This window comes from Bos indicus x Bos taurus, chromosome 20 (genome assembly GCF_003369695.1).
Source record: "Bos indicus x Bos taurus breed Angus x Brahman F1 hybrid chromosome 20, Bos_hybrid_MaternalHap_v2.0, whole genome shotgun sequence".
NCBI classification, from domain to species: Eukaryota; Metazoa; Chordata; class Mammalia; order Artiodactyla; family Bovidae; genus Bos; species Bos indicus x Bos taurus.
The window spans coordinates 9449698-9462612 of NC_040095.1; the positions used below are offsets into that span (position 1 = coordinate 9449698).

The 12915-nt window shown below is 41.4% G+C and overlaps 1 non-coding gene across 1 annotated transcript; it reads right to left on the reverse strand.

The window, feature by feature from the left end:
• Positions 1 to 419: 419 nt before the first annotated feature.
• TRNAC-GCA lies at positions 420 to 491 on the reverse strand. The gene has a single exon. It is a non-coding gene; the product is annotated as a tRNA-Cys (tRNA).
• Between the last annotated feature and the right edge of the window lie 12424 nt (positions 492 to 12915).

The window sequence follows — 12915 nt, forward strand, 5'->3', positions numbered from 1 at the left end:
GAGTGACTTCACTTTCACTTTTCACTTTCATGTATTGGAGAAGGAAATGGCAACCCACTCCAGTGTTCTTGCCTGGAGAATCCCAGTGACAGGGGAGCCTGGTGAGCTGCCGTCTATGGGGTCGCACAGAGTCGGACACGACTGAAGTGACTTAGCAGCAGCAGCAGCTACTCACAAAAAGCTGACAGCCCCTAGGATGCGTGGAGTAGCTGGGTTTAAACTTCCAGCCTAGCAGAAGGCCTATTCTCCTGTAGCCCTTCAAGTCTGCCCAGACAGCTCTGTAAAAAGTTAAGTGAAGTTGCTCAGTCATGTCCGACTCTTTGAGACCCGATGGATTGTAGCCCACCAGGCTTCTCCGTCCATGGGATTTTCCAGGCAAGAGTACTGGAGTGGGTTGCCATTTCCTTCTCCAGGGGATCTTCCCGACCCAGGGATCGAACCTGGGTCTCCTGCTTTGCAGGCAGACACTTTACCCTCTGAGCCACCAGGGAAGCTAGCTTTAATAACTCAGTCTGGGGCCCAGCCTCTGCAGACTGACACGATCACAGGTTCCGTAGCAGCCTCACTACTCACCCCCTCCCACCCCCCACACCATCTGCCCAAACCAAACTTGTCCCCAAGGATCCCATTCAAAGCCTGTAACTGAATGAATCCTGCTTTATGTGGAAATGAAACACGGCCCAGAGGGGTTTTCTTTCAAGGCCCATTTTCAGTTCAGTTAGCACATCTTGGCCTATGAAAGTGTTAGTTGCTTCAGTCGTGTCCGACTCTTTGCAAGCCCATGAATGGTAGCCCACCAGGCTCCTCCGTCCTTGGGATTCTTCAGGCAAGAATACTGAAGTGGCTTGCCGTTCTCTTTTCCAGGGGATCTTTTTGACCCAGGGATTGAACCTGGGCCTCCCGAGTTACAGACAGGTTCTTTACCATTTGAGCTACCAGGGGAGCCCATCTTGGCCTATAGGAAATACCAAATACCAATGCATCACTTCCCAACCAGGTGGGCTGGCCTATCTCCACATCTTGAGAATATTTACCATCAAAACAGCAAGATGGCTAATAGGAAAGGGTGAGAAGGTGTGGCACCCCGAGCCATTTTCTACAGCAGGGGGAGACCTTGATTGCAGAGGTGCAATTTAGCGCATTGGGATTTTATTTATATATCCAATGTATAACCTAGAATTAACCTTCACAAGGTCAGGAACATTTTTTTCAGTTTGTTTACAGGTATATCCCAGCACCTGGAACAATGCCTGAGGTATAGCAGATACTCAGTATTTTCTTGTTATTTTCTTTAGAGGAAAATCAGCTATAATTTATCTAAGGAGAAATGTGAAAGGGAGCAGGACTTGCCCCCCGCAACCCCCCCCCACCCCCAACCACCATGGCTTTTGTCTGCCTTTTGCCTGTGGGAAACTTTAGTCAAAGAATACGTTTAATCAGAGACGTAAGAAATGCTAAAACAAAGGAAAAGAGTCAAAGGAGACTAAATAATAATAATATAGTCATTAAGCATAGTCAAGGACCTTTACTTCATCCTCAAGGGCTATAGATAATATTCTGAGCCATATCCTGTGAGTTGTCATAGATAGATATCAAAACACCAGGTGGAGAAACATGATGACCAGACTGTGGCTTAAGCTGCCACAATTGTGAAAATTGACCACAAAGTAATGGGAACAAGTGCACCCTGGAGCTGAAGATTAACTGTACCTAAAACAACCAAGATGATGCTAGTCAGACCACTGATGACCAATATGAAGATGACTGTTAGAGATGGTTCTGCATGTAGCCCCCCTACCCCGCTGTATCCATAAATGCTCTCACCCCCTGCTTGTCAGTGGACGAGTCGGCCTTTGGACAGATGTCTGCCAGCCTCCCCCCAGGTTGCCAGCATCTGAAATAAAGCAAACTTTCCTTTCCACCAACCTGGCCTGTTTATTGGCTTTTGAGCGGTGTACAGCCGAACCCTCCATGCACACCTTTCAGTAACAAATGTGCAGACCTTAAGTGTATGATGAGTTTTGACAAATGTATGTACCCAATTAATTTAAACACTCCTCAAGACTGAGAATATCTCCATCACCCCAAAATGCTCCCTGTCTCTTCCCGGTCTCTTCCCTGTCAATCCCCTAGTCCTTCCCAGAGACAACAGCTATTTGGATTTCTATCATCATAGATTAGCTTGGACCTTATATAAATGGAATCACAGTACAGTTTGTACTCTGTGATGTCTGACTTCTTTTGTTTCACTTAATATTTTTGAGATTCAGCCATTTTCTTACAGGTTTCAGTAATTTATTTTTTTTCTATTGCTAAGCAGACTCCATTTATGAATGTATCACAACTTGTTTGTCTGTTCTCCTGTGGGTAGACACTGGAGCGGTTTCCAGATTTTGGCAGCTATAAGTATTCTTACACAATTGTTTTTGTGAGCATATGTTTTCATTTCTCTGGGTAAATAGATAGGAATGGAATTTCTGGGTCATAGGATAGATGTATGTTTAACTTGAAAAAAAGAAACAGTTTTCTGAAAGGACTGTATCAGTATCATATATCCTCACTAATATTTGGTATTTGTTCATCTTTTTCCTTTTAATTATCCTAGTGACTTAGCAGCAGTAGCAGTAGCAGCAGCAGCAGTGGGTATGAAATGGAATCTCACTGTGGTTTTAATTTGCATTTCTCAGATGACCAGTAATATTGAGCATATTTTCATGTGCGTGCTGATCATTTGCATATCTTTTTTATGAAGTGTCTATTCAAGTCTTTGGTCAGTTTTTGTATTGGGTTGTTTGTTTTCTTATTGATTCTAAGGAGTTCTTTAATTATTCTGATTATAACTGTTCTTTTGTCAGAAAATAGATAGGTATGCCTCAGACTGGAAGAAAGCTGAGCAGAAATTTTTAATGTTGATTAAGCTCAATTTGTAATTGTGTATGTGTGTGTGGTTAGTGCCTACTATGTTCTGTCTAAAAAATCTTTGGCTTCCCTAAGTTCACAAAGGTATTCTCTTACGTTTCTTTAAGATGCTTCATAACTTCAGGCATTTAGCTCTATGATCCATCTGAACTTACATCCAGGTGGCTCAGATGGGAAAGAGTCTGCCTGCAAAGCGGGAGACCTGGGCTCAATCCCCGAGTCAGGAAGATGCCCTGCAGAAGGAACTGGCAACCCACTCCAGTATTCTTTCCTGGAGATTCCCATGGACAAAGGAGTCTGATGGGCTGGAGTCCGTGGGGTCATAGAGTCGGACATGAGTGAGCGACTGAACCATTATGGTCTAAAGTAGTACTGGAGGTACTTTTTTTGCTGCACGGTTATCTAGTGGTTCCAGCATCATTTGTAGAAAAGGCTCTTCTTTCCCTGTTGAATTGTGATGGTGCCTTTCTTTAAAAAGAACAAACAATTGACTATATCTATATCTGGAATCTGAATTCTGTACCATTGATCTGTTTGTCTATCCTTATGTCAATACCAACTGTCTTAATTACTATAGGTTTGTATTTACTCTTGAAAGTAAGGAATGTTAGTTTTCTGACTTTGCTATTTTTTTCCAGAGTGTTTTCACTAATCTTGTTCCTTTTAATCTAAATTTTGGTACTGGCTTGACAATTTCTACCCCAAAAAAGCCTGTCAGAATTTTAGTCGGGATTACATTGACTCTTTGGATTAAAGTGGGGATAAATGACATTTTAACAATACAGGACCTTCTCATCCATGAACGCAGTGTATCTTTCCATTTATTTATGTCTTCTTCATTTGTTTTAGCAATGTTTTATAGTTTATAGTTTGCAGTTCAAGACTCTTGCGTATCTTCTGATAAATAATATATTTATTTTATGCTTTATAATGCTATTGTAAATGCAGACTTTTATGTTTCATTTTCTGATTTTTATTCCTAGTATATAGAAATACAATTGATTTTCAGATACCGACTTTATGTCCTTGCTAAATTCACTTATTAGTCTTAATAGTTTTTGGTAGATTCCTTCTAAATCAGATTATTTATGTACACAACTCTATCATTTGTGAATAAAAGTTTTACTTCTCCTTTCCAATCCTTCTGTCTTTTTTTATCTTTTACCCTGCCTAGGATTTCCAGTACAATGCTGAATACAATTGTGAGAATAGACATCCTTGCTTCATTTTCAATTCAGTATTTTACTTTTATTATATATTAGCTATAATTATTTTGTAGACAGCCTCTATCAGGTTGAGGACATGTTCTTTGATGCCTAATTTGTTGATAGCTTGGATTTTTGTAATGAATAAATGTTGGAATTTGGTCAAATGATTTTTTGGTATCTATTGAGCTAATCATAATTTTCTCCTTGATTCTGTTACTGTGCTTACTAGCTTTTATTGATTTCCAAATTTTAAACCAACCTTGCCTTCCTGGAAAAATCTTCCAGTTGGTCTTGATATAAGCATCTTCTTTGTATCTTGCTTGATTCCATTTGTTAATATTGTTAAGGATTTTTGTGTACAGTTATAGGAGGAATGTGGGTCTGTTGTTTTGTTTGTTTGTTTTGGTGTCTTGTCAGCTTTTGATATCAGGACTATGCTGACCTCACAAAATCAGTTGTAAAGTGTCTCCTTTTTCCTCTGTTCTGAAAAATTGTGTAGGATTGATATTATTTCCTATGTAAAAATGTTGGATAGAACTCACTGGTGAAACCATGCAGCCTGGAGTTTTCTTTGTGTGAAAGTTTTTAGTATTAAATTTCCTTAACAGATATGTAGCTATTCAGATTTTGTATTTCCCGGGTTAGTCTTGCTAAGCTATATCTTTCAATAAATTTACCTAGTTCATCTAAATTACCACATTTATGGGCATTAAAATGCATTCATAATATCCTCTTAATATCCTGTCTCTGTCTAGAAGAGCTGTAGTGATGTCCTCTCCCATTCCTGGTATTATTTGTATTTTCTCTCTTGTTTTCCTTAGTCCATTGTGCTCTGGATTTATCAATTTAAAGAAAATATTTTCCATGAAACAACTTTTGGCTTTGTTGGTTTTGCCAATTATTTGTAGACTTACTGTTTTAGTGATTTCCAGTCTTCTTTATGTTTTTGTATTTTTATTATTTTGGTTTAATTCGTTCTTCTTTTCCTAGTATTTTAGGTAAAGGTTTAGATAATTGATCTTAAATCTTTCTAGTTCTCTAATATGAGCATTTAATGCCATAAATTTCTTTCTAAAGATTTAATAGCTGCATCTCACAAAGTTTGACTCCCATTTTCCTTCATCTTAAAATATTTTAAAATAATTTATTTATTTAAAATAATTTCTCTCACAATTTCCTCTTTGATTCATGGATTATTTAAAGAACCCATTACTAATTCTCCAAATAATTGAGGGGTTTTGTAGATACATCTTTTTTATTATTGATTTCTAATTTCATTATATTGTGGTAAGAGAACATAAATATGGTTAACAATGTTCATGTGCCCATCATTCCAGTTCTGAGTTGGCAATGATGAAGGCTGGTTAATGTCAACTAACTGAATCATTTTATTTATTTTATTATTCAGTGGCTCTTCTGTTGGATGCTTTCTGGTGGGCGTTAAAGTATGATACAGAAATCTTCACACGTTGTTCCCACTCCCGTGTGTCCACACGCAAGCCTCTACTCCACCAACACAGCCTTGATCTTCCTGTGTTCCTTCCAGGCCCCAGCAGGCCACCGAGTACCGTCTAGGAATCTGCATGTATACTCTTACCTCATTTTACTTCTCTTTTGGCTCAAAGTGAAGCCCCAGGTGTATTACTTGCAGTTCTGTCTACAAAGAAGATTTTCCCTCCTCACTTTCTTTCAAGGTCACACTTGAATGCGGATATAACGCAGCACTATCTGTCTTCATCTTATTTCCATGTACTGAGATGACGCAACTTTATCCAAGGAAAAAGAAGGCTTTTTCCTCCTCCCTCAGCTAATCATGAGATCCTCCCTACAGCCACAGGTATGAGCTGGGAGACGGCTGCTGCTGCAACCATAGTGAGAGATGCAGAAGTGTGGGTGACCTGCCCAATGCAGTCACCTGTCTCTCTGTGCTGCTTAGGCCTGAACCTAGACTGTGCTGTGCTAAGTCACGTCCGTTGTGTCCGACTCCGTGCAACCCGACAGACCATATCCTGCCAGGCTCCCCTGTCCATGGGATTCTCCAGGCAAGAATACTGGAGTGGGTTGCCATGCCCTTCTCCAGGGGATCTTCCCGACCCAGGGATCACACCCACATCTCTTACATCTCCTACGTTGGCAGGTGGGTCCTTTACCACTAGTGCAACCTGGGAAGCCCTAGAACATATCCATTTTATTATAGACCGATACTAGGCCTGTCCAACTGTATGATTTGATAGATCTGATTGACCACAGATCAGAATGGTTAGTCTCAGGAACAGGGTCATTTGGTGCTCCAAATAACCAAGCATTCTATCTCTGCTGCTGCTAAGTCGCTTCAGTCATGTCTGACTCTGTGCGACCCCATAGACAGCAGCCCACGAGGCTCCCCATCCCTGGGATTCTCCAGGCAAGAACACTGGAGTGGGTTGCCATTTCCTTCTCCAGTGCATGAAAGTGAAAAGTGGAAGTGAAGTCGCTCAGTCGTGTCTGACTCTTAGCGACCCCATGGACTACAGCCCACCAGGCCCTCTGTCCATGGGATTTTCCAGGCAAGAGTACTGGAGTGGGGTGCCATTGCCTTCTCCTACCAGGTCCCAATATCATGCCAAGAGCTGTTTTTCAAAATGTGTCTATTTCCCTGCTGCAAATGCTATGACCTTGCTCCAGAACCCCAGAGGCCTGCATTGCCATTCTCTCACAGAGGCTTGCCATAAATTCCGCACTGCATCTTTTCCCACCACAGACACCTCCAACACGATAGAGCCTGTGAGACTGTATGACCTACATAGGAAGTCTGTCTGCGCCACAGCCCGGACTTGTGCAGAGCCCTTTCCTACTCTGGCCACGCTCAACCCTGACAGCCTTCCATGTCACTAGGCGTATGGGCCTGGGCAATATTCCTAGGTGTGGATGGGTTTTCTCTAGAACCCAAATGACCTACTAGGCTTTGTTCTTCTTTTTGTGATAGGGGATGCAAAATGCTATCAGTTTTCTTTTATTTTGGTGGAGATATTCTAGCACATTCCTGACCATTATCCCCTAAAAACTTCACTGAAGCATCAGGTTCTTCAATTGTCACAGGGTTTTTCTCTCTCTTTCTGAACCCTACGCGTTTTAAATGGATTTCAACACACTACCTCCTCTTGCTCATTTTTCCTAATCAGTAATAGATTAATGCAATGTCCCACAGGATGTCTAGACAGTCCAGATCTCTTTGGAATATATTAGGACAGAGAGTGGGGAAGTTAACATAGCCCTAGGGCAAAACTGGAAATGAATATTCATTGTCCATTTCATATAAATATGAACTCTTTCTAATCTTTTCTGATCAGAATAGAAAAGAACACGTTCACAAAAGCCACTGACTTTAGGCCAAATGTCTGAGGCCTTCTTAATCTGCTCGAGCAAGCATCCCCAAGTGTAGCACAGCAGCTGCGATTAAGATTCTTACAGTCACAGAAGAACAAAAGAGAAAGGAGACAAATGGAAAACAAACAGCAAAAAGGCAAATCCAAACATGTTAATTATTACATTAATGTGAAAGTACTAACACTCCAGTCAAAAGATACAGATTAACAGACTGGATAAGAAAGATAGACCCAAGTACATATTGTCTACAAGTTTTTCAGGGTGGCAGATTTTAAAACTTGATTATGCTGGTTGCAAAATGTGTACATTTTTCCAAAACTGATCAAACTGAACACTTTAAAAAGGCAAATGTTACTGCATATAAATTATACCTTAATAAAGATGTGAAAGAAAATGTTACAAAAAGAGGGCATGCCCAGCTCATTCTTTGAGTCTAGACTTACCATGATAACATATATAAACAAGGAAAGAAGAAGGAAGCAGGCAGGCCAGTAGAACTGATAAAAGTAGATGCAAAAATCCTAAGTTAAATATTAACAAAGTGAATTCAGCAATGTGTAAAGAAAGAGAAAACATCATGATGAAGTTGGGTGTCCCAGGATTATATGCTCAGTTTAAGCTTTAAAAAGTTGGTCAATGTAATCCATCATATTAATAAATTATGAGTAAACACATATGACCATCACCAGAGATGCAGAAAGAGCATTTGATAAAATATAAAAAGAAACTTCCTAAACATAAGTTACAGTAAACAACATACTTAATGATAAAATGCTTAAGACCACGAAGATCTGCTTCCATTACTCCTTTCACATACTGGAGATCTTATCCATGCAGATGGAAAAAAAATGTAAAAGGCTTTGAAAAGAATACATAAGTGTCACTATATATCAGTACTATGATTGCTCACAAAGAAACCCTGAGAATCTGTAGATAAATTATTAGAATTAGTAGCAAAGCTGCTATATACAAAATCATTATTAAAAAATCAACAGAATTTCTATGTATTAGACAAAGTTTAAAATGTAACTTATGTAAGGATGTTATTTACAATAACAATAGCAACAAAAGAATTCCCCAAAAGAAATGTCAATACAGATGTATATGCCCTTTTTGGAAAAAAAATCATAATTATAAAAATGTACTGGGCTTCCCTGGTGGCTCACTGGTGAAGAATCTGCCTGCCAGTGCAGGAGACATGGGTTTTATCCCTGATCCAGAAAGATCCCATGTTCTGTGGCTCAGCTAACCAACCCCGTGTGCCGCAACTACTGGGCCTGTGCTCTAGAGCCCAGGAGCCACAACTACTGAGCCCACCTGCCGCAACTGCTGAAGCCCGTGCGCCTGGAGCCCCTGCTCCACGACAAGAGAAGCCCGCACCACGAGGAGGCCGTGCACCGCAGCTAGAGAGCAGCCCCCGCTAAGGCCCTTGCAGCAATGAAGGCCCAGCACAGCCAAACATAAACAAACACATGCTAAAGATAAATAAATGAAATTACTTTAAAAATTTACTGAAAGAGAAGACTTAAGTAAAAAAGCAATATTCCATGTTATTGCATAGAAAGACTCCATGTAATAAAGGACTTCATTTCCATAAAAAAAATGTATCCGTAAAATTAATGCAAGTCCCATCAAACCCCCAACTGAGTTTTTCATGAAACTCAACAAGCTGTGTGTGTGTATCTGTGTGTGTGTGTTCATATTCAGAGAACAAAGAATAATGCTTCTGAAGAAAATCAAGGTTGGGGCAGGGAGATAATAACCCCTAGAAGGATTTATTATAAAGGTATAGAAATTAAGACAGCAAGGTATGGGTATAGGAGTAGACAAAAAAGATGGCTAGGACAGCCCAGAGATCCTCCAAACAGACTCATGTATATACAGAAACTGGGATTTATAACAACAGGCATTACACGTCAGCAAGGTAAGGATGAGCTATACGATAAATGGAGGTTAGACAGTTTTTCATATAGAAAAATGAAATTGGATCCCTGCTTCATATCATACATGGAAATCAATTCCATGTGGAATAAAGACTAAAATGTGCGTGGGATAATGACGAGATCTTTTAGAAGACAATATAGGAAAAAGTCTTAAGTATTCAGCATAGAGAATTATTTCTTACATATGATGGGCAAAGTACAAACCCCCAAGGAAAGCACACCCCTCTCAGTGCAGGTCTAGCAGAGCTCACAGTGGCCTCTGGTGTCAGGGCCAGTGGCTCCTGCCTCTTGCCATTCGGGAGACTTTAGAGCAGGGCAATCAGGGCTCCAGGGAGGTTCTGGATGAGCAAAAAGAACACGGCTGCTTCCATCTTTGTAATCTCCTAGCAGGAGATTGGCTGCACCTTCCCACAGAAAGAAAAAGGGTTCAAAAGGCTGGGCAACACATCAATGTAATTTAGAAAGCACTATTCAAGAGACAAGTAGTTAAGCTTTGAAATATTGCTTCCCCAGTATAATACCTGTCAGATGAGCAGCACATTTTCTTTGATGCAGAGCTAATGACAAAAGGGCAAGATGACATGATGAGGAGTGAGGATGAAAGAGGACGTATAAAACAGGTGGGAAAGAAGGACCCTACGAAAGGGATGCATCAGAAGTGACCAAATCTCCATGGTGGAAAAAGGTGACGTGCATCTCACTCCTCACTACCCTCATGCTACCACACGATACTGGTCGCCCCTCTAGCCAGCCAGGGGGATATGACTGCCATGACTCTCATGGGCTAACCACAAGGGAGGGCTCTGGTTGCTCCTCCTTCCTGCATCCTCTGCTGAGAAGAGCAGAACTATGCAAAGGAACCAACATATTACAAGGAAGAAGGGGATCAATTCTAAAACATAGAACAATTGGCTTTTCTACCACTGCTTTCTACCAGACTAGCATTTACCCTTGAGAGTCTAGAGGTCTACACTTGAGTAACAGAATAAATTTTTGCAACTGGACAGGCACCTCCAAATTCACTGGGATCATTAACATCCAACTCTCAGTAAACTAAATGCTGCACCTGTTGTCTGGTAGATGTTCAGAACCAGCATTAAGTCTCGTGGCTATTTTACAGGGCTATCAACTTGCCACCTGTCCTTGTTTTCAAGACTAGCACATTTTTAACCATGGCTCCAGTGCATCATAATGAAGTATTTGGAAGATTAGCAAAACATTTCAGGCATTTAAACCTGCATGTACACTGTCAGCAAGGTATGGGACAATGGCTCCAGCTGCTACAAGGGAATAGGCAATGATTATACTTGCTCAATAGACTATATTTTTCACTGCCTAAACTACCCTGGTGATAAGCTAGCCATTCTCACAGGCACTATAATTCTGCTGAATAGTACTTTTCTATTCCCAGTATGTTCCTTAGGCCCTCAAGTTTCTGTCTCACTGTGACTTCATTTGAACATGCCTCTCTCTGCCCATTCAAGCAGTCATCCATCAGCTGACTGTATATTTTTCATCTGACATTTATAGAAATCCCCTCCATGTGTCAGACTCTTTGACATTTAGGAATAGATGGAAGATAGAAACCAAATAGTCCTTGTCAAAGAGAATCTGAGCACTCTGTGAGAAGAATGAAAGATAAACACACACAGAGTTTTAAGAATACGGACTTTGGCACCAGATGACATGGGTTCAAATCCCACCTCTGACATTTCCTAGTGCTTGGCCTTAAATAAGTCACTTAATCTTTCTAAGCTTCAGTATCATCCTCTGTAAAATGGAGACTCATTTGTCTAACAAACATTTCTGAGGACCCATGTTATGCCCAGCACAGGCTATGTGCTAGGGCTCAGCGCTGGACCAGACAAAAGCCCTCACAAGTGAGGCTGGCATTCAGATACTGACAAATGGGTATTAACAATGAAACCTAAGACGTCGGGAATGATAAGTGCTATGGAGAAGAACAGGGCAGGGTGAGGGGACAGTGAATGAAGGCACAGGCTGCCGTATCAGATGGTCAGGCAACACCTCTCTGAGGAGGCAGCCCTGGGCAGAGACCCAGGTGATTCGGCAGAGAGCCCACTTGACAGTCTACGGGGAGGGCATTCCAGGCAGAGAGAAGAGAAAGGTGGGGACATGCTTGGTGTGGCTGAGGTGGTGAGCAAGGAGAAGTGGGGGCAGGTGGGAGAGCTAAGGCTGGAAGCAGCTCACACTGGGCTATATAGACCCAGGTAGGAACAGTATTAATGGAGGCCCATAATAGCAGCTTCCTTTAGGGTTGGTGTTTGGGTAAGGTAAGGTCATGGATAGGAGGGTGGCATTCAGTAAGCCCTCAGTACGTGTCAGCTGTTACACCCATGGGAGGAGAACGTCACAGAGCTAGGAGGCTGGCATCAGGAAAGCATAGCAGAGGGCTCTGAGGAAGGGCACCAATATGAAGCTGCTTGTGCCCTCAAGGAATTTACAGTCCAGTCGGAGAAATCAGATGAGACCCTGTATATACACCCACAGTACATAAAATACGGCATGGGCCACTGGGAAAGCTTGATCTTCTATGTTTCAGGAAAAAGTACCATGATTTTTTTTTTCCCTGAAGATCCAGGTGAGCAGATGTGGGTCTTTCTTCACTGCAGGGTCCCTGAGGCCTAGCCCAGGGTCACGTGCACTGTACGTACTCAATATTTGATTTGACAGAAGTAATCATATATATCAAAACATGTTCAACTTCCTGGTGCTGACAGTATTGGTTTCTTAAACCTTCAGACAAAAAGAAAAATGATTTTTTTAAAAAATATAATCCCTGGGGCCAATCCATTGAATGTTTAAGTAGGTCACTGAGATTCTTAGAAATTGATGACAAAGAATCTCTTTAAGGCAAGAGAGTCGTCATGAGGAAAAAACAGTTGCTCTCTGAAAGAGGATGATAAGCTTTCCTGTGAAATACATCCCAGCTGTACCCAGTGGTCCCTGGCACTGGTGACCCCATCTGATTCAACTTGTTTGAGACCAAGATTTATAGAATGAAAGGTGAGCAGAGGCCCTCAGAGGTCATTCTGGCCAATTCTCACAAGCAGGATGCTTGCTTGTATCATGAGAGTAATCAATGTGAAGCTTTAAAAAAAAAAACAAAACCAAAAGCCTGTCCTATAGTATTCTCCAGCCCTACCATAGCTAAGGACCACTATTCTTCACCTAGATCAAGAGTTAGGCATCATCTAGATGCAGGACACACGGCGTCCTCAAATCATCCAGTACGGATACTGTTCAATTCATCTCTCTATTGGTCAGGAGCAGCCACCAAGGGCCTCTTTCAGTATCCAGCAATGAGGGTCAGAGTACAGGGAGGTTGTGGAGCTGAGGGTGAGGCACGTAAATATTCAAACAGCTGGTAGAATAGTTCTTCCCAAGCTGGAGGAGAAATTCAAGGCTAGCGAAAGAGGAGGAAACTAACCCAGCAAAGTCAGCATCAAACTGAGTTG